Source organism: Ziziphus jujuba, chromosome 2 (genome assembly GCF_031755915.1).
Source record: "Ziziphus jujuba cultivar Dongzao chromosome 2, ASM3175591v1".
NCBI lineage: Eukaryota > Viridiplantae > Streptophyta > Magnoliopsida > Rosales > Rhamnaceae > Ziziphus > Ziziphus jujuba.
Genome location: NC_083380.1, coordinates 19,455,336 through 19,464,896, shown reverse-complemented (window position 1 = coordinate 19,464,896; position 9,561 = coordinate 19,455,336). Strand labels below are relative to the sequence as shown.

Genomic DNA, 9,561 nt, shown 5'->3' with positions numbered 1-9,561 from the left:
TCCCGCCGAACGCATGCGGACCTGCTGCGCTGCTTCTTTTCCTTATATCCATTCTTTAGCATCACCATGTCGGGTGCGATCATACCAGCACTAATGCACCGGATCCCATCAGAACTCCGAAGTTAAGCGTGCTTGGGCGAGAGTAGTACTAGGATGGGTGACCTCCTGGGGAGTCCTCGTGTTGCACCCCTTTTTTTTTTTTTTTTTTCCTCTCTTTCCCCGCGCCGTTCACCCTCGGAGTTTCCCTTTTCTCCCGGCCCGACCGAGGGAACTCGCCCGGATCGCGCCGAACGCATGCGGACCTGCTGCGCTGCTTCTTTTCCTTATATCCATTCTTTAGCATCACCATGTCGGGTGCGATCATACCAGCACTAATGCACCGGATCCCATCAGAACTCCGAAGTTAAGCGTGCTTGGGCGAGAGTAGTACTAGGATGGGTGACCTCCTGGGAAGTCCTCGTGTTGCACCCTTTTTTTTTTTTTTTTTCCTCTCTTTCCCCGCGCCGTTCACCCTCGGAGTTTCCCTTTTCTCCCGGCCCGACCGAGGGAACTCGCCCGGATCGCGCCGAACGCATGCGGACCTGCTGCGCTGCTTCTTTTCCTTATATCCATTCTTTAGCATCACCATATCGGGTGCGATCATACCAGCACTAATGCACCGGATCCCATCAGAACTCCGAAGTTAAGCGTGCTTGGGCGAGAGTAGTACTAGGATGGGTGACCTCCTGGGAAGTCCTCGTGTTGCACCCCTTTTTTTTTTTTTTTTTTCCTCTCTTTCCCCGCGCCTTTCACCCTCGGAGTTTCCCTTTTCTCCCGGCCCGACGGAGGGAACTCGCCCGGATCGCGCCGAACGCATGCGGACCTGCTGCGCTGCTTCTTTTCCTTATATCCATTCTTTAGCATCACCATGTCGGGTGCGATCATACCAGCACTAATGCACCGGATCCCATCAGAACTTCGAAGTTAAGCGTGCTTGGGCGAGAGTAGTACTAGGATGGGTGACCTCCTGGGAAGTCCTCGTGTTGCACCCTTTTTTTTTTTTTTTTTTCCTCTCTTTCCCCGCGCCTTTCACCCTCGGAGTTTCCCTTTTCTCCCGGCCCAACCGAGGGAACTCGCCCGGATCGCGCCGAACGCATGCGGACCTGCTGCGCTGCTTCTTTTCCTTATATCCATTCTTTAGCATCACCATGTCGGGTGCGATCATACCAGCACTAATGCACCGGATCCCATCAGAACTCCGAAGTTAAGCGTGCTTGGGCGAGAGTAGTACTAGGATGGGTGACCTCCTGGGAAGTCCTCGTGTTGCACCCCTTTTTTTTTTTTTTTTTTCCTCTCTTTCCCCGCGCCTTTCACCCTCGGAGTTTCCCTTTTCTCCCGGCCCGACCGAGGGAACTCGCCCGGATCGCGCCGAACGCATGCGGACCTGCTGCGCTGCTTCTTTTCCTTATATCCATTCTTTAGCATCACCATGTCGGGTGCGATCATACCAGCACTAATGCACCGGATCCCATCAGAACTCCGAAGTTAAGCGTGCTTGGGCGAGAGTAGTACTAGGATGGGTGACCTCCTGGGAAGTCCTCGTGTTGCACCCCTTTTTTTTTTTTTTTTTTCCTCTCTTTCCCCGCGCCTTTCACCCTCGGAGTTTCCCTTTTCTCCCGGCCCGACCGAGGGAACTCGCCCGGATCGCGCCGAACGCATGCGGACCTGCTGCGCTGCTTCTTTTCCTTATATCCATTCTTTAGCATCACCATGTCGGGTGCGATCATACCAGCACTAATGCACCGGATCCCATCAGAACTCCGAAGTTAAGCGTGCTTGGGCGAGAGTAGTACTAGGATGGGTGACCTCCTGGGAAGTCCTCGTGTTGCACCCCTTTTTTTTTTTTTTTTTTTCCTCTCTTTCCCCGCGCCTTTCACCCTCGGAGTTTCCCTTTTCTCCCGGCCCGACCGAGGGAACTCGCCCGGATCGCGCCGAACGCATGCGGACCTGCTGCGCTGCTTCTTTTCCTTATATCCATTCTTTAGCATCACCATGTCGGGTGCGATCATACCAGCACTAATGCACCGGATCCCATCAGAACTCCGAAGTTAAGCGTGCTTGGGCGAGAGTAGTACTAGGATGGGTGACCTCCTGGGAAGTCCTCGTGTTGCACCCCTTTTTTTTTTTTTTTTTTCCTCTCTTTCCCCGCGCCGTTCACCCTCGGAGTTTCCCTTTTCTCCCGGCCCGACCGAGGGAACTCGCCCGGATCGCGCCGAACGCATGCGGACCTGCTGCGCTGCTTCTTTTCCTTATATCCATTCTTTAGCATCACCATGTCGTGTGCGATCATACCAGCACTAATGCACGGGATCCCATCAGAACTCCGAAGTTAAGCGTGCTTGGGGGAGAGTAGTACTAGGATGGGTGACCTCCTGGGAAGTCCTCGTGTTGCACCCTTTTTTTTTTTTTTTTTTCCTCTCTTTCCCCGCGCCTTTCACCCTCGGAGTTTCCCTTTTCTCCCGGCCCGACCGAGGGAACTCGCCCGGATCGCGCCGAACGCATGCGGACCTGCTGCGCTGCTTCTTTTCCTTATATCCATTCTTTAGCATCACCATGTCGGGTGCGATCATACCAGCACTAATGCACCGGATCCCATCAGAACTCCGAAGTTAAGCGTGCTTGGGCGAGAGTAGTACTAGGATGGGTGACCTCCTGGGAAGTCCTCGTGTTGCACCCCTTTTTTTTTTTTTTTTTCCTCTCTTTCCCCGCGCCTTTCACCCTCGGAGTTTCCCTTTTCTCCCGGCCCGACCGAGGGAACTCGCCCGGATCGCGCCGAACGCATGCGGACCTGCTGCGCTGCTTCTTTTCCTTATATCCATTCTTTAGCATCACCATTTCGGGTGCGATCATACCAGCACTAATGCACCGGATCCCATCAGAACTCCGAAGATAAGCGTGCTTGGGCGAGAGTAGTACTAGGATGGGTGACCTCCTGGGAAGTCCTCGTGTTGCACCCCTTTTTTTTTTTTTTTTTCCTCTCTTTCCCCGCGCCTTTCACCCTCGGAGTTTCCCTTTTCTCCCGGCCCGACCGAGGGAACTCGCCCGGATCCCGCCGAACGCATGCGGACCTGCTGCGCTGCTTCTTTTCCTTATATCCATTCTTTAGCATCACCATGTCGGGTGCGATCATACCAGCACTAATGCACCGGATCCCATCAGAACTCCGAAGTTAAGCGTGCTTGGGCGAGAGTAGTACTAGGATGGGTGACCTCCTGGGGAGTCCTCGTGTTGCACCCCTTTTTTTTTTTTTTTTTTCCTCTCTTTCCCCGCGCCGTTCACCCTCGGAGTTTCCCTTTTCTCCCGGCCCGACCGAGGGAACTCGCCCGGATCGCGCCGAACGCATGCGGACCTGCTGCGCTGCTTCTTTTCCTTATATCCATTCTTTAGCATCACCATGTCGGGTGCGATCATACCAGCACTAATGCACCGGATCCCATCAGAACTCCGAAGTTATGCGTGCTTGGGCGAGAGTAGTACTAGGATGGGTGACCTCCTGGGAAGTCCTCGTGTTGCACCCTTTTTTTTTTTTTTTTTTCCTCTCTTTCCCCGCGCCTTTCACCCTCGGAGTTTCCCTTTTCTCCCGGCCCGACCGAGGGAACTCGCCCGGATCGCGCCGAACGCATGCGGACCTGCTGCGCTGCTTCTTTTCCTTATATCCATTCTTTAGCATCACCATGTCGGGTGCGATCATACCAGCACTAATGCACCGGATCCCATCAGAACTCCGAAGTTAAGCGTGCTTGGGCGAGAGTAGTACTAGGATGGGTGACCTCCTGGGAAGTCCTCGTGTTGCACCCCTTTTTTTTTTTTTTTTTCCTCTCTTTCCCCGCGCCTTTCACCCTCGGAGTTTCCCTTTTCTCCCGGCCCGACCGAGGGAACTCGCCCGGATCGCGCCGAACGCATGCGGACCTGCTGCGCTGCTTCTTTTCCTTATATCCATTCTTTAGCATCACCATTTCGGGTGCGATCATACCAGCACTAATGCACCGGATCCCATCAGAACTCCGAAGTTAAGCGTGCTTGGGCGAGAGTAGTACTAGGATGGGTGACCTCCTGGGAAGTCCTCGTGTTGCACCCCTTTTTTTTTTTTTTTTTCCTCTCTTTCCCCGCGCCGTTCACCCTCGGAGTTTCCCTTTTCTCCCGGCCCGACCGAGGGAACTCGCCCGGATCGCGCCGAACGCATGCGGACCTGCTGCGCTGCTTCTTTTCCTTATATCCATTCTTTAGCATCACCATGTCGTGTGCGATCATACCAGCACTAATGCACGGGATCCCATCAGAACTCCGAAGTTAAGCGTGCTTGGGGGAGAGTAGTACTAGGATGGGTGACCTCCTGGGAAGTCCTAGTGTTGCACCCCTTTTTTTTTTTTTTTTTTCCTCTCTTTCCCCGCGCCTTTCACCCTCGGAGTTTCCCTTTTCTCCCGGCCCGACCGAGGGAACTCGCCCGGATCGCGCCGAACGCATGCGGACCTGCTGCGCTGCTTCTTTTCCTTATATCCATTCTTTAGCATCACCATGTCGGGTGCGATCATACCAGCACTAATGCACCGGATCCCATCAGAACTCCGAAGTTAAGCGTGCTTGGGCGAGAGTAGTACTAGGATGGGTGACCTCCTGGGAAGTCCTCGTGTTGCACCCCTTTTTTTTTTTTTTTTTCCTCTCTTTCCCCGCGCCTTTCACCCTCGGAGTTTCCCTTTTCTCCCGGCCCGACCGAGGGAACTCGCCCGGATCCCGCCGAACGCATGCGGACCTGCTGCGCTGCTTCTTTTCCTTATATCCATTCTTTAGCATCACCATGTCGGGTGCGATCATACCAGCACTAATGCACCGGATCCCATCAGAACTCCGAAGTTAAGCGTGCTTGGGCGAGAGTAGTACTAGGATGGGTGACCTCCTGGGGAGTCCTCGTGTTGCACCCCTTTTTTTTTTTTTTTTTTTCCTCTCTTTCCCCGCGCCGTTCACCCTCGGAGTTTCCCTTTTCTCCCGGCCCGACCGAGGGAACTCGCCCGGATCGCGCCGAACGCATGCGGACCTGCTGCGCTGCTTCTTTTCCTTATATCCATTCTTTAGCATCACCATGTCGGGTGCGATCATACCAGCACTAATGCACCGGATCCCATCAGAACTCCGAAGTTATGCGTGCTTGGGCGAGAGTAGTACTAGGATGGGTGACCTCCTGGGAAGTCCTCGTGTTGCACCCTTTTTTTTTTTTTTTTTTCCTCTCTTTCCCCGCGCCTTTCACCCTCGGAGTTTCCCTTTTCTCCCGGCCCGACCGAGGGAACTCGCCCGGATCGCGCCGAACGCATGCGGACCTGCTGCGCTGCTTCTTTTCCTTATATCCATTCTTTAGCATCACCATGTCGGGTGCGATCATACCAGCACTAATGCACCGGATCCCATCAGAACTCCGAAGTTAAGCGTGCTTGGGCGAGAGTAGTACTAGGATGGGTGACCTCTTGGGAAGTCCTCGTGTTGCACCCCTTTTTTTTTTTTTTTTTCCTCTCTTTCCCCGCGCCTTTCACCCTCGGAGTTTCCCTTTTCTCCCGGCCCGACCGAGGGAACTCGCCCGGATCGCGCCGAACGCATGCGGACCTGCTGCGCTGCTTCTTTTCCTTATATCCATTCTTTAGCATCACCATGTCGGGTGCGATCATACCAGCACTAATGCACCGGATCCCATCAGAACTCCGAAGTTAAGCGTGCTTGGGCGAGAGTAGTACTAGGATGGGTGACCTCCTGGGAAGTCCTCGTGTTGCACCCTTTTTTTTTTTTTTTTTCCTCTCTTTCCCCGCGCCGTTCACCCTCGGAGTTTCCCTTTTCTCCCGGCCCGACCGAGGGAACTCGCCCGGATCGCGCCGAACGCATGCGGACCTGCTGCGCTGCTTCTTTTCCTTATATCCATTCTTTAGCATCACCATATCGGGTGCGATCATACCAGCACTAATGCACCGGATCCCATCAGAACTCCGAAGTTAAGCGTGCTTGGGCGAGAGTAGTACTAGGATGGGTGACCTCCTGGGAAGTCCTCGTGTTGCACCCCTTTTTTTTTTTTTTTTTCCTCTCTTTCCCCGCGCCTTTCACCCTCGGAGTTTCCCTTTTCTCCCGGCCCGACCGAGGGAACTCGCCCGGATCGCGCCGAACGCATGCGGACCTGCTGCGCTGCTTCTTTTCCTTATATCCATTCTTTAGCATCACCATGTCGGGTGCGATCATACCAGCACTAATGCACCGGATCCCATCAGAACTCCGAAGTTAAGCGTGCTTGGGCGAGAGTAGTACTAGGATGGGTGACCTCCTGGGAAGTCCTCGTGTTGCACCCTTTTTTTTTTTTTTTTTCCTCTCTTTCCCCGCGCCTTTCACCCTCGGAGTTTCCCTTTTCTCCCGGCCCAACCGAGGGAACTCGCCCGGATCGCGCCGAACGCATGCGGACCTGCTGCGCTGCTTCTTTTCCTTATATCCATTCTTTAGCATCACCATGTCGGGTGCGATCATACCAGCACTAATGCACCGGATCCCATCAGAACTCCGAAGTTAAGCGTGCTTGGGCGAGAGTAGTACTAGGATGGGTGACCTCCTGGGAAGTCCTCGTGTTGCACCCCTTTTTTTTTTTTTTTTTTCCTCTCTTTCCCCGCGCCTTTCACCCTCGGAGTTTCCCTTTTCTCCCGGCCCGACCGAGGGAACTCGCCCGGATCGCGCCGAACGCATGCGGACCTGCTGCGCTGCTTCTTTTCCTTATATCCATTCTTTAGCATCACCATGTCGGGTGCGATCATACCAGCACTAATGCACCGGATCCCATCAGAACTCCGAAGTTAAGCGTGCTTGGGCGAGAGTAGTACTAGGATGGGTGACCTCCTGGGAAGTCCTCGTGTTGCACCCCTTTTTTTTTTTTTTTTTCCTCTCTTTCCCCGCGCCTTTCACCCTCGGAGTTTCCCTTTTCTCCCGGCCCGACCGAGGGAACTCGCCCGGATCGCGCCGAACGCATGCGGACCTGCTGCGCTGCTTCTTTTCCTTATATCCATTCTTTAGCATCACCATGTCGGGTGCGATCATACCAGCACTAATGCACCGGATCCCATCAGAACTCCGAAGTTAAGCGTGCTTGGGCGAGAGTAGTACTAGGATGGGTGACCTCCTGGGAAGTCCTCGTGTTGCACCCCTTTTTTTTTTTTTTTTTTCCTCTCTTTCCCCGCGCCTTTCACCCTCGGAGTTTCCCTTTTCTCCCGGCCCGACCGAGGGAACTCGCCCGGATCGCGCCGAACGCATGCGGACCTGCTGCGCTGCTTCTTTTCCTTATATCCATTCTTTAGCATCACCATGTCGGGTGCGATCATACCAGCACTAATGCACCGGATCCCATCAGAACTCCGAAGTTAAGCGTGCTTGGGCGAGAGTAGTACTAGGATGGGTGACCTCCTGGGAAGTCCTCGTGTTGCACCCCTTTTTTTTTTTTTTTTTCCTCTCTTTCCCCGCGCCGTTCACCCTCGGAGTTTCCCTTTTCTCCCGGCCCGACCGAGGGAACTCGCCCGGATCGCGCCGAACGCATGCGGACCTGCTGCACTGCTTCTTTTCCTTATATCCATTCTTTAGCATCACCATGTCGTGTGCGATCATACCAGCACTAATGCACGGGATCCCATCAGAACTCCGAAGTTAAGCGTGCTTGGGGGAGAGTAGTACTAGGATGGGTGACCTCCTGGGAAGTCCTCGTGTTGCACCCTTTTTTTTTTTTTTTTCCTCTCTTTCCCCGCGCCTTTCACCCTCGGAGTTTCCCTTTTCTCCCGGCCCGACCGAGGGAACTCGCCCGGATCGCGCCGAACGCATGCGGACCTGCTGCGCTGCTTCTTTTCCTTATATCCATTCTTTAGCATCACCATGTCGGGTGCGATCATACCAGCACTAATGCACCGGATCCCATCAGAACTCCGAAGTTAAGCGTGCTTGGGCGAGAGTAGTACTAGGATGGGTGACCTCCTGGGAAGTCCTCGTGTTGCACCCCTTTTTTTTTTTTTTTTTTCCTCTCTTTCCCCGCGCCTTTCACCCTCGGAGTTTCCCTTTTCTCCCGGCCCGACCGAGGGAACTCGCCCGGATCGCGCCGAACGCATGCGGACCTGCTGCGCTGCTTCTTTTCCTTATATCCATTCTTTAGCATCACCATGTCGGGTGCGATCATACCAGCACTAATGCACCGGATCCCATCAGAACTCCGAAGTTAAGCGTGCTTGGGCGAGAGTAGTACTAGGATGGGTGACCTCCTGGGAAGTCCTCGTGTTGCACCCCTTTTTTTTTTTTTTTTTCCTCTCTTTCCCCGCGCCGTTCACCCTCGGAGTTTCCCTTTTCTCCCGGCCCGACCGAGGGAACTCGCCCGGATCGCGCCGAACGCATGCGGACCTGCTGCACTGCTTCTTTTCCTTATATCCATTCTTTAGCATCACCATGTCGTGTGCGATCATACCAGCACTAATGCACGGGATCCCATCAGAACTCCGAAGTTAAGCGTGCTTGGGGGAGAGTAGTACTAGGATGGGTGACCTCCTGGGAAGTCCTCGTGTTGCACCCTTTTTTTTTTTTTTTTTTCCTCTCTTTCCCCGCGCCTTTCACCCTCGGAGTTTCCCTTTTCTCCCGGCCCGACCGAGGGAACTCGCCCGGATCGCGCCGAACGCATGCGGACCTGCTGCGCTGCTTCTTTTCCTTATATCCATTCTTTAGCATCACCATGTCGGGTGCGATCATACCAGCACTAATGCACCGGATCCCATCAGAACTCCGAAGTTAAGCGTGCTTGGGCGAGAGTAGTACTAGGATGGGTGACCTCCTGGGAAGTCCTCGTGTTGCACCCCTTTTTTTTTTTTTTTCCTCTCTTTCCCCGCGCCTTTCACCCTCGGAGTTTCCCTTTTCTCCCGGCCCGACCGAGGGAACTCGCCCGGATCGCGCCGAACGCATGCGGACCTGCTGCGCTGCTTCTTTTCCTTATATCCATTCTTTAGCATCACCATTTCGGGTGCGATCATACCAGCACTAATGCACCGGATCCCATCAGAACTCCGAAGTTAAGCGTGCTTGGGCGAGAGTAGTACTAGGATGGGTGACCTCCTGGGAAGTCCTCGTGTTGCACCCCTTTTTTTTTTTTTTTTTCCTCTCTTTCCCCGCGCCGTTCACCCTCGGAGTTTCCCTTTTCTCCCGGCCCGACCGAGGGAACTCGCCCGGATCGCGCCGAACGCATGCGGACCTGCTGCGCTGCTTCTTTTCCTTATATCCATTCTTTAGCATCACCATGTCGGGTGCGATCATACCAGCACTAATGCACCGGATCCCATCAGAACTCCGAAGTTAAGCGCGCTTGGGCGAGAGTAGTACTAGGATGGGTGACCTCCTGGGAAGTCCTCGTGTTGCACCCCTTTTTTTTTTTTTTTTCCTCTCTTTCCCCGCGCCTTTCACCCTCGGAGTTTCCCTTTTCTCTCGGCCCGACCGAGGGAACTCGCCCGGATCCCGCCGAACGCATGCGGACCTGCTGCGCTGCTT

General features: G+C 54.2%; 34 non-coding genes across 34 annotated transcripts; all 34 read left to right on the top strand.

The window, feature by feature from the left end:
* The first annotated feature begins 71 nt into the window (after positions 1–71).
* On the top strand, positions 72–190 carry LOC132801787 (5S ribosomal RNA). Its single transcript, XR_009636908.1, has one exon. It is a non-coding gene; the product is annotated as a 5S ribosomal RNA (ribosomal RNA).
* A 162-nt stretch (positions 191–352) lies between these two features.
* LOC132801149 (5S ribosomal RNA) lies at positions 353–471 on the top strand. Its single transcript, XR_009636265.1, has one exon. It is a non-coding gene; the product is annotated as a 5S ribosomal RNA (ribosomal RNA).
* A 160-nt stretch (positions 472–631) lies between these two features.
* On the top strand, positions 632–750 carry LOC132802991 (5S ribosomal RNA). Its single transcript, XR_009638097.1, has one exon. It is a non-coding gene; the product is annotated as a 5S ribosomal RNA (ribosomal RNA).
* Positions 751–912: 162 nt separating this feature from the next.
* LOC132801700 (5S ribosomal RNA) lies at positions 913–1,031 on the top strand. Its single transcript, XR_009636820.1, has one exon. It is a non-coding gene; the product is annotated as a 5S ribosomal RNA (ribosomal RNA).
* A 161-nt stretch (positions 1,032–1,192) lies between these two features.
* LOC132802990 (5S ribosomal RNA) lies at positions 1,193–1,311 on the top strand. Its single transcript, XR_009638096.1, has one exon. It is a non-coding gene; the product is annotated as a 5S ribosomal RNA (ribosomal RNA).
* A 162-nt stretch (positions 1,312–1,473) lies between these two features.
* LOC132802988 (5S ribosomal RNA) lies at positions 1,474–1,592 on the top strand. Its single transcript, XR_009638094.1, has one exon. It is a non-coding gene; the product is annotated as a 5S ribosomal RNA (ribosomal RNA).
* Positions 1,593–1,754: 162 nt separating this feature from the next.
* On the top strand, positions 1,755–1,873 carry LOC132802987 (5S ribosomal RNA). Its single transcript, XR_009638093.1, has one exon. It is a non-coding gene; the product is annotated as a 5S ribosomal RNA (ribosomal RNA).
* Positions 1,874–2,036: 163 nt separating this feature from the next.
* LOC132802986 (5S ribosomal RNA) lies at positions 2,037–2,155 on the top strand. The gene has a single exon (XR_009638092.1). It is a non-coding gene; the product is annotated as a 5S ribosomal RNA (ribosomal RNA).
* A 162-nt stretch (positions 2,156–2,317) lies between these two features.
* LOC132802382 (5S ribosomal RNA) lies at positions 2,318–2,436 on the top strand. Its single transcript, XR_009637506.1, has one exon. It is a non-coding gene; the product is annotated as a 5S ribosomal RNA (ribosomal RNA).
* Positions 2,437–2,597: 161 nt separating this feature from the next.
* On the top strand, positions 2,598–2,716 carry LOC132802985 (5S ribosomal RNA). The gene has a single exon (XR_009638091.1). It is a non-coding gene; the product is annotated as a 5S ribosomal RNA (ribosomal RNA).
* Positions 2,717–2,877: 161 nt separating this feature from the next.
* LOC132801554 (5S ribosomal RNA) lies at positions 2,878–2,996 on the top strand. The gene has a single exon (XR_009636671.1). It is a non-coding gene; the product is annotated as a 5S ribosomal RNA (ribosomal RNA).
* Positions 2,997–3,157: 161 nt separating this feature from the next.
* LOC132801785 (5S ribosomal RNA) lies at positions 3,158–3,276 on the top strand. The gene has a single exon (XR_009636906.1). It is a non-coding gene; the product is annotated as a 5S ribosomal RNA (ribosomal RNA).
* A 162-nt stretch (positions 3,277–3,438) lies between these two features.
* Positions 3,439–3,557, top strand: LOC132801845 (5S ribosomal RNA). The gene has a single exon (XR_009636966.1). It is a non-coding gene; the product is annotated as a 5S ribosomal RNA (ribosomal RNA).
* A 161-nt stretch (positions 3,558–3,718) lies between these two features.
* Positions 3,719–3,837, top strand: LOC132802984 (5S ribosomal RNA). The gene has a single exon (XR_009638090.1). It is a non-coding gene; the product is annotated as a 5S ribosomal RNA (ribosomal RNA).
* A 161-nt stretch (positions 3,838–3,998) lies between these two features.
* On the top strand, positions 3,999–4,117 carry LOC132802982 (5S ribosomal RNA). The gene has a single exon (XR_009638088.1). It is a non-coding gene; the product is annotated as a 5S ribosomal RNA (ribosomal RNA).
* Positions 4,118–4,278: 161 nt separating this feature from the next.
* Positions 4,279–4,397, top strand: LOC132802534 (5S ribosomal RNA). Its single transcript, XR_009637660.1, has one exon. It is a non-coding gene; the product is annotated as a 5S ribosomal RNA (ribosomal RNA).
* Positions 4,398–4,559: 162 nt separating this feature from the next.
* LOC132802981 (5S ribosomal RNA) lies at positions 4,560–4,678 on the top strand. Its single transcript, XR_009638087.1, has one exon. It is a non-coding gene; the product is annotated as a 5S ribosomal RNA (ribosomal RNA).
* Positions 4,679–4,839: 161 nt separating this feature from the next.
* LOC132801784 (5S ribosomal RNA) lies at positions 4,840–4,958 on the top strand. Its single transcript, XR_009636905.1, has one exon. It is a non-coding gene; the product is annotated as a 5S ribosomal RNA (ribosomal RNA).
* Positions 4,959–5,121: 163 nt separating this feature from the next.
* On the top strand, positions 5,122–5,240 carry LOC132801844 (5S ribosomal RNA). Its single transcript, XR_009636965.1, has one exon. It is a non-coding gene; the product is annotated as a 5S ribosomal RNA (ribosomal RNA).
* A 161-nt stretch (positions 5,241–5,401) lies between these two features.
* Positions 5,402–5,520, top strand: LOC132801244 (5S ribosomal RNA). The gene has a single exon (XR_009636360.1). It is a non-coding gene; the product is annotated as a 5S ribosomal RNA (ribosomal RNA).
* A 161-nt stretch (positions 5,521–5,681) lies between these two features.
* Positions 5,682–5,800, top strand: LOC132801148 (5S ribosomal RNA). The gene has a single exon (XR_009636264.1). It is a non-coding gene; the product is annotated as a 5S ribosomal RNA (ribosomal RNA).
* Positions 5,801–5,960: 160 nt separating this feature from the next.
* LOC132802980 (5S ribosomal RNA) lies at positions 5,961–6,079 on the top strand. The gene has a single exon (XR_009638086.1). It is a non-coding gene; the product is annotated as a 5S ribosomal RNA (ribosomal RNA).
* A 161-nt stretch (positions 6,080–6,240) lies between these two features.
* On the top strand, positions 6,241–6,359 carry LOC132801147 (5S ribosomal RNA). Its single transcript, XR_009636263.1, has one exon. It is a non-coding gene; the product is annotated as a 5S ribosomal RNA (ribosomal RNA).
* A 160-nt stretch (positions 6,360–6,519) lies between these two features.
* On the top strand, positions 6,520–6,638 carry LOC132802979 (5S ribosomal RNA). Its single transcript, XR_009638085.1, has one exon. It is a non-coding gene; the product is annotated as a 5S ribosomal RNA (ribosomal RNA).
* Positions 6,639–6,800: 162 nt separating this feature from the next.
* LOC132802978 (5S ribosomal RNA) lies at positions 6,801–6,919 on the top strand. The gene has a single exon (XR_009638084.1). It is a non-coding gene; the product is annotated as a 5S ribosomal RNA (ribosomal RNA).
* Positions 6,920–7,080: 161 nt separating this feature from the next.
* On the top strand, positions 7,081–7,199 carry LOC132802977 (5S ribosomal RNA). The gene has a single exon (XR_009638083.1). It is a non-coding gene; the product is annotated as a 5S ribosomal RNA (ribosomal RNA).
* Positions 7,200–7,361: 162 nt separating this feature from the next.
* LOC132802976 (5S ribosomal RNA) lies at positions 7,362–7,480 on the top strand. Its single transcript, XR_009638081.1, has one exon. It is a non-coding gene; the product is annotated as a 5S ribosomal RNA (ribosomal RNA).
* Positions 7,481–7,641: 161 nt separating this feature from the next.
* On the top strand, positions 7,642–7,760 carry LOC132802381 (5S ribosomal RNA). The gene has a single exon (XR_009637505.1). It is a non-coding gene; the product is annotated as a 5S ribosomal RNA (ribosomal RNA).
* A 159-nt stretch (positions 7,761–7,919) lies between these two features.
* LOC132802975 (5S ribosomal RNA) lies at positions 7,920–8,038 on the top strand. The gene has a single exon (XR_009638080.1). It is a non-coding gene; the product is annotated as a 5S ribosomal RNA (ribosomal RNA).
* Positions 8,039–8,200: 162 nt separating this feature from the next.
* On the top strand, positions 8,201–8,319 carry LOC132802974 (5S ribosomal RNA). Its single transcript, XR_009638079.1, has one exon. It is a non-coding gene; the product is annotated as a 5S ribosomal RNA (ribosomal RNA).
* Positions 8,320–8,480: 161 nt separating this feature from the next.
* Positions 8,481–8,599, top strand: LOC132802380 (5S ribosomal RNA). The gene has a single exon (XR_009637504.1). It is a non-coding gene; the product is annotated as a 5S ribosomal RNA (ribosomal RNA).
* Positions 8,600–8,760: 161 nt separating this feature from the next.
* Positions 8,761–8,879, top strand: LOC132802973 (5S ribosomal RNA). Its single transcript, XR_009638078.1, has one exon. It is a non-coding gene; the product is annotated as a 5S ribosomal RNA (ribosomal RNA).
* A 159-nt stretch (positions 8,880–9,038) lies between these two features.
* On the top strand, positions 9,039–9,157 carry LOC132802971 (5S ribosomal RNA). Its single transcript, XR_009638076.1, has one exon. It is a non-coding gene; the product is annotated as a 5S ribosomal RNA (ribosomal RNA).
* Positions 9,158–9,318: 161 nt separating this feature from the next.
* LOC132801665 (5S ribosomal RNA) lies at positions 9,319–9,437 on the top strand. The gene has a single exon (XR_009636785.1). It is a non-coding gene; the product is annotated as a 5S ribosomal RNA (ribosomal RNA).
* The last annotated feature ends 124 nt before the right edge of the window (positions 9,438–9,561 follow it).